We start from the raw sequence: 8,560 nt of genomic DNA, 5'->3' as shown, positions 1-8,560 counted from the left end.
GGAACATTATATTTTTTAGGATACTTTTTCTTCCATGGAAAATATATTGAGTTGGAGAAACTACTAAGAAAACTTAAAAAGCACGCTATGTTTAAATTTATAAAAAAAAATTAGTGCATGGAAATACATCTGATATAGATGGTGAAGATATATTCCATGAGTTAGAATTGTTACCAATATATTTTTATAAATAAAGACACAACTCCACTTGATATTTTGAGTTATATTTCTAATAAATATTTCTACTAAACTACTTTTCGTTTTCCCAAATCTTTTTATATGTCTCAGGATATATTAAACACTTCCAGTAGCAGTATCCGGAGGAGCGAAATTCTTTTTCTAAACTTGACTTGATCAAAAATTATCTGCGCTCAACAATGGGTCAAGACAAATTAACAAACCTGGCGTTAATAAGTATAGAAAATCAAGTAAAAATAGATATACCCTATTCCACAAATGTACGACTGTGTTGGATTATTTCGACAACGAATATTTTATTGTGCAAAATATGAAGAACGAGAATAAATTGCAAATTACATTGCTGTTTATTGAAATAATTTATTAGAGCCATTTACTTTCGTACTTCTTATGTTGCACACTGAAATTTAATATTTGTTTTCGCGATAATCCAAAACAGTCGTATGTTGGTGAAATGAACCATATCACCGTAGTAATAAAAACCTTTGCCAACTTAAAAACCAAAAAAAGTAGATATGCCTAAATATAGTGTTATAAGATTGTTCTTTTTTGAATTCTGAAACCATGTTTTTTAAATATTATAAATAAAGAAAGCAAACATAATTAAGTTTTAATTTTAGCGTACCTATAACCTATATAATCATCTAACAAAAGGGGGCGCAAATATGAGTCTTCCACCCCGGCGCCGTGTATGCTTAAGACGGCCCTGATTAAACAAATGAACTGAGAAATTAGATGTTTGTTTAAATAATTCCGAAAATATTAATTGTAGAAAAAAACTGACTTGGCCGTTGAAAAATTCAGAAAATTTTACAAAAAAAAACCTTCTATAAAGATTTTTCTAAAATTAAATATGTAGCTACTATAATTTTTTATTTATAACTATAAAGTCAACCTTCTCACAAACATTGGCGCACTATAAACTAGCGTACGGCGAAGTGCACGATTGAGTTATTTTAATGTAATTCTTTAACTAATGTATCAACGAAATTTTATAAATTGATAATGAAAGAAGAATAATTTAGCTATCTTATGGTTTTAATAAAACGAAATAAAATGTATGGGTATACGTATGGTGTGGCCGGAAAATAAGACTTACATGAATTTGGTTTAAAAATGTTTTAAAAATGTGTAACGAGATATAATTATCATGTGATATCATCTTGAACAAAATATTTTCTTTAAAATTTGGTACACCTATGGGTGCAAAAATCAGCCCCATATTGGCCTCATACGTTATGGATGATCTACTTGATGTAGTGATACCAGTTATCTCCTTTAAAATACATTTTATTAAGAAATATGTAGATGACATGATATTGGCAATACCCAAAGACAAAGAAGACGAACTACTATTTGTGTTCAATAGCTACGATCCTTATATAAAATTCATTATAGAAAAAGAGGATGAACATCAATCCATCCCTTTTCTAGATACAAAGTTTATACGATCAAACACAAATATGATTACTATTGACTGGTATAGAAAAAGCATGAGTTCAGGTAGGTTTCTCAACTATAACTCCTACCATAAACACTCTATCAAAATAAACCTAGTCAAACAAATGAAAAACAGGGTAATGCAAATATCTGACACATCATACCACAAAAAGAACCTAAGAGTTCTTTACCAATTGTTCATCGAAAATTCATATCCATCTTTATTATTAAAAAAGATCCTATTCAGTACATCATCCATAAACATAATTAACAACAATCAATTAACCGAACAAGATCCGTCAGCAAAGAGCAATGCTAACCCAACCACCACTAAATTCGTCACTTTACCATATATACAATAAATCACATCTAAGTTAACACGCATATTAAAACCATATTTGGAAATTAAAGTGGCAAATAAAACGGTCTTAACAGTAAATTCTATCTTCTCAAAATTAAAAGACAAGACCCCTAGAGAGCTCCAGTCAGGCATAGTGTATAGTATCCCATGTAATGATTGTAACAAAAAATACATCGGCCAATGTTCGAGATATCTTAGAGATCGAATCGTATCACATTAATCTGATATTAGACACTATGCAGAAAGGTGTTCTCTAGCAAAACATGTTACTGAATCTAACCACACAATGAACTTCAATGAAGTCAAGATTCTTGCAAAAGAAAACAAACTAGACAAAAGGCTGTTCATAGAGATGGCATATATTGCAGAAGAAGACCATGTTATTAATAAAAGATCAGACATTCACAATCTCAGTGAAATCTACTCTTTTTTGTTAATCTTGGAAAAAAACGAAACTTTCAATGTTTCAGATACTATTCTTGAATAAATAAAATTAACAATAACATCTACATGTTATCTAACATTTAGAGTTTTTTCAAAGAAAATTTGAGTTGTCTTTCAAATTTGAACATCAATAATTTTTAATAATTTTTTCCACAGACCATTATAGTCAGAAATATTAAAACAATATTTCTTCAGTTATCAATTCTGCTAATTTTATATATTGTTATAAATTCTATTTGCTGTACATATTTCAAATCTCTTTACGTTACACAGTCACAAAGTTGTCAGTTTCTGGGTGCTCCGTGTGATTGTTGACAGGAGACAGATATAGGAAGCCCTCTGAGTTCTGAGGTGGTCTCTCTGTCTTGCTGTCAGTGGTCACATGGTTGGCGTTTAGAGGTTGACACAAGAAGCCGGTACAAAATTAAATAAAATTATTAATAATTCTGATAAAATAAGGCAAAACCATCGATAATGTCAATATAGTCAACCTACATATTTATTAATTTTAAACTGTTTTAAATATACATCTTCGAAGATATAGAAATCTGTTTTTATCCTGTTCAAGATGATCTCCGTGACGAGTTTTTTACGATTTGTTTTTTTGAGACGTAATTTCGTATGTACATGTACAAAACCATGAAGTGGAAAAAGTTATTCTATCCAACATCAATCCTTTCTCTATAAAGTAAGTCATCAAATTTTGTAACATTTGGATTGTTTTTTCGCTATTTGTATATTGTAGCCTAGCATCTGATGATGTACATGACTATGTACGAAATATAATGCATTGGTTTAAATGAGAACATGTTAATGGTCTTCTTTTTCCCTATTCAACTACACACCCAATTATATTAGCAATTTAGTATATATATATATATATATATATATATATATATATATATATATATATATATATATATATATATATATATAGGTGCAATATAGGTGCATAGGAGTGCAATTAGAATGAAAACATGCATTGTTTTGGAAAAATTCAAACAAGCTTATATTTTTCTAAAACTTTTTTTGTCAGTTTATATACATTTTAAAGTAAAAAGCTCCACTCGCAGATTTGGCCGCTAATTGTTTATTAATTGTTTAAACAATAATTGTTTTGTATAAATAATTTTAATCATTTTACTTTGATCAAATAAGTTTCTATTTTGTTTTTGATAATGCTGAATCCGAATATGACATTGCAATTTAAAAATTCTTATACAGAAGCTCTTATACAGTGTGTCTGCTTAGCTAGGAACCACATGTAAAACTTTTTTATTATCAATTTTACGAATAAAATTTATTCTTAATAAAATGCTCTGGATGATCAAAAATCTAAAACTCAAGCATCAGATATCAAATTTTATAAATTTTATACGAGTTACGTCAAAAATATGAATTTCGTTAAAGAGTAAAGTACCTTTATATTCCAGAATATCAAAAAATGCTATTATGAAAAGTTGTTTGAAATTAGAAACTATGTCTAAATATACAATTACATCAGTCTAATCGAAAAAAAAAATTTCAGTTTTTTCTCAAATTACGGATACTCGTCATAATTTTAATACAATTATGATAACTATTTTATTATCACTTTTACGAAAAAAAGTTATTCTTCATAAAATGCTCTCCCTGGTCTAAAATCTAAAACACAGCCATCGGATATCAAACTTTTTTAATTTTATACGAGGTATGTAAAAAATAAGGATTTTTCTTAAGGGTTAAGTGCCTTTATTATTCAAAATATTTTAATTAAAAGGATGTAATTGAACACTTAAACAAAATTTTAATTCCAAACAACTTTTCTTAATAACAATTTTCGATATTTTGAAATGTAAAGGTACTTTACTCTTTGAGTGGAATTCATATTTTTTGACATACCTCGTATGTCAATAATTAAATTTGATATTTGATGATTGCATCTTAGATTATATACGATGCAGAGTATTTTATAAAGAATAACTTTTTTCGTAAAACTGATAATAAAAAAGTTATCAATAGGTTCCAAGTTACGCAGACATACTGTATAATAGCTAAAAAAATATTTTCTTGTTGAACATTTATTATTGTTGAAGCTTGTTATTAAATGTATTTTAGGTAAGTTTTACAGAAAAAATTTTGATCACTTTGTATAAACATTTTTTTAACTGCTAATTTTCGGTTTTTGTATTACATTTTTGTTATCTTTCTTAATTTTCTCAAAAGGAAGTTGTTTATTTCATTTCTAAAGTAAAATAATTCAGTGCATTTTAAAAATAACATCGTAAGCTTTAAATAAACACTTATAAAACTGTAATAGATTTGTTCGAACTTGAGTAATATCGTCTTAAAGTGGTCTAACTCTATAAAACTACGAAGATTTCAAAAATTACATTTTTTGAGACGTCATATCATTTGAATTAAATTTTTGAGATTTTTTTTGAATGAAACATTACTTAGTAAGATGCTTGAAAGGTAAGTTGTGCAAAATTGAGAGTTTTATAAGAAAAATTGTATTAGTCATTATATATTTAAATTTATTTATTATATTTTTAAATCATTTTTAAACAAAATTCATGTAAGGCTCACTTTCCGCCCACACCGTACTTACGCCCATACATTTTATTTCTTTCTATTATAACCATAAGCTAGCTTAATTATTCTTCTTTTATGTTCAATTTGCAAAATTTCATTTGATTCATTAGTTAAAGAATTACATTAAAATTAAGGGCTACTTTAGCGTTATAAATAAAAAATTATAGAAGATACAGATTTAATTTTAGAAAATTCTTTATATAAGGTTTTTTTTTTGTAAAATTTTCTGAATTTTTCAATGGTCAAGTCAGTTTTTTTCTAAAATTTATATTTTCGGAGTTAATTAAAAAAAACATCTAATTTCGTAGTTTATTTGTTTAATAAAAAATGAAGCACCCTTCTAGAGTAGAACTTTTTGATATGTTGTTTATTAAACATTTCTTAATTAAATTACAAAAAATTCTATCTTGTTTGATTTTTTCCGAAGTCAAAATCTATATGCACTCTACTAATAGTTATATTATGCGTGATGAAAATATCCAACTTACAATTCATTATTTCCCACAACCTGTGATCATAATAGGTTTTTTCTGTCAATCCTATCTACCCTAATAAAATAAAATCGGTGATAACTTCTTCCCGGAACGAAAGCCGTGAAATGACAGTAATCTGCCACACTTGAATATGTCGGTAAACAAATCAGTAACAATGCATAATAATAGCATTTCCGCAATTTTCCCAAGGGTTGCTGTCGCCACCCTCTCTAAACTAGGGCTATAATATTTTTTGGACCAGGCCGAACTAACCGCCGGGCGTTTGTGCCGAACATATTGCCTGTGCTTACGGGAGTGTGGCTTATCAATTAATGGTATTTAAAATTCATACCAGGGGTAACAGTTTAAAAGAAAATAAATATACCTACTATATATATAGGGTGTCCCAAAAGTAGCGGAACGGTCGAATATTTCGCGAAATGAAATTCGGATCGAAAAGCTGAAAAATACGTATTCAATATTTTTAAAAAATCTATTGAATGCCACTAAACACGACCCCCCCACTCCGCCTCCTGGAGGTGGGGTGGGGGGTAATTTTAAAATCTTAAATGGAAACCCCCATTTTTATTGCAGATTTGGATTCCTTATGTAAAAGTAAGCAACTTTTATTCAAGACATTTTTTCTAATTGTGGATAGATGGCGCTATAACCGGTCAAATCGATTTATCGTGATACCATAGGTAAATTATAGAAACGGTCTAATATCTCGATAAATACACTGTCAAGTGAAAACCCAAAGAATACGTGTTTAATATTTTTCAAAAACCTATCGAAAAACACCAAATACGACTCCCCACTCTACACCCTGGAGGTGGGAATGGGGGTAACTTTAAAATCTCAAATAGAAAACCCCATTTTTATTGCAATTTTGGATTCCTCATAAAAGAATAAGTAACATTTATTCAAAACATTTTTTAGAATTTTTGATAGATGGCGCTAATAAATCGCATTTTTCCGATTATGGCGCCACCTATCAACAATTCTAAAAAATGTTTCAAATAAATATTACTTGAAATCCAAATCTGCAATAAAAAATGGGGGTTCCTATTTAAGATTTTAAAGTTACCCCCACCCCCACCTCCAGGGTCTGGAGTGGGGGTATCGTCTTTGATGTCGTTCCATAGGGTTTTGAAAAATATTAAAAACGTGTTTTTTGGTTTTTTCATTTGGAAATGTGTTTCTCGAGATATTAGACCATTTTTGTAATTTACCTATGGTATGACGATAAATCTTTTTTACAGATTATAGCGCCATCTGTCCATAATTCGAAAAAATGTCTTTTATAAAAGTTGCTTACTTTTACATAACGAATCCAAATCTGCCATAAGAAATGTGGGTTTCCGTTTAAGATTTTAAAGTTACCCCCACCCCACCTTCATGGGGTGGAGTAAGGGATCGTGTTTAGTGTCATTCGATAGATTTTTGAAAAATATTGAATACATATTTTTCAGTTTTCCGATCCGATGTGCACTTCGCGAAATATTCGACCGTTCCGCTACTTTTATGACACCTTGTATATATGTATATATATATATATAAACACAAATGGAAAGGATTAATGGGTAAGCAGCTGAAATAACGGAGCCAAGAGTACTCTTTTTTCAATATCAAATATATTTCGGTATTGCCTTTATACCATCATCAGTGATTGAAAGTTGAGATTGCGGCTCTATGGTTAAAATTTTTTGTAAAAAATCTTCCAAAAGGGGAAACATCAAACATGTTAAAATTGTAAAAACACAAGAAAAAACAAAACATTTAAATGAAAAAAACTGTAACAATGCACATTTAAAAAAATAAATTAAGTTTTAAAATCTTTTTTTTTGAATCTTAAGAAACCAAAACATTAGGTAGGTACAACCAGTCTTGGTTGTACCTACCTAATGTTTTGGTTTCTTAAGATTCAAAAAAGATTTTAAAACTTAATTTATTTTTTTAAATGTGCATTGTTACAGTTTTTTTCATTTAAATGTTTTGTTTTTTCTTGTGTTTTTACAATTTTAACATGTTTGATGTTTCCCCTTTTGGAAGATTTTTTACAAAAAATTTTAACCATAGAGCCGCAATCTCAACTTTCAATCACTGATGATGGTATAAAGGCAATACCGAAATATATTTGATATTGAAAAAAGAGTACTCTTGGCTCCGTTATTTCAGCTGCTTACCCATTAATCCTTTCCATTTGTGTTTAATATTGTTCAGCTGTGATCAAAATTGGATTTATATATATATATATATATATATATATATATATATATATATATATATATATATATATATATATATATATATTGTTATGATCTGCTTCTTATTACTTTTATATTAATTATTATTTACTTGATCAATTATTTAATTAACGCAAATCATACACAAAAATTAAGAAAGAATCTCAGGGTGCCTTTTTATAATATAAAAAAATGTCTAAATTATCTTATGTTATACTTATCTTCTCTCGTGGTTTCAGTATCTCTTAGTTGATCCTTATCGGGATAAAATAGGAAAAGGAAATAAATAGAAAAATCATAAATAAAACATACAATTACCTTTATTATCAAAAGCAATGTTCTGTAAATTTATCAATTAAATTCTGTGGGCATAACTGTCCCAAAAAAAAACTTTTACCATATAAATTAATCTAATTCAAACAAATGTTTATCGCTTTGTTCTTGATACCATTAATAAACCCAGCTAAACAAACAAATGTGGTATTCGCAAAATTACTTATACTTCCTATTAAATTTTTGAAATGTTGGAATCTTAAATTCATATGCTTTTACGTAAAAAAATTAACTGCTGATTATAAAAAAAATCTATCACATAGGTTATTGACTGACCTTTTGATTCACACACAATGATGTCTCCTCTTGACCCAAACAGCTCCTCCTTGTTGATTATGTTAGGCTACCAATCAAAACCTTCTCCGTTCTCAGCAAACAATCCAGCAGGATACAGCAACTATTTCTCCAAAACACAAGCCAGGCTTCCTTTGACCAGGACTCGTTCAATAAACTCCAAATGTCTCTCCTCTTTTTCTCTCAACAATAATCTC

Source organism: Diabrotica virgifera, chromosome 8, assembly GCF_917563875.1.
Source record: "Diabrotica virgifera virgifera chromosome 8, PGI_DIABVI_V3a".
NCBI classification, from domain to species: domain Eukaryota; kingdom Metazoa; phylum Arthropoda; class Insecta; order Coleoptera; family Chrysomelidae; genus Diabrotica; species Diabrotica virgifera.
The sequence above is the reverse complement of the archived record's forward strand: the minus strand, read 5'-3'. Positions refer to the sequence as shown.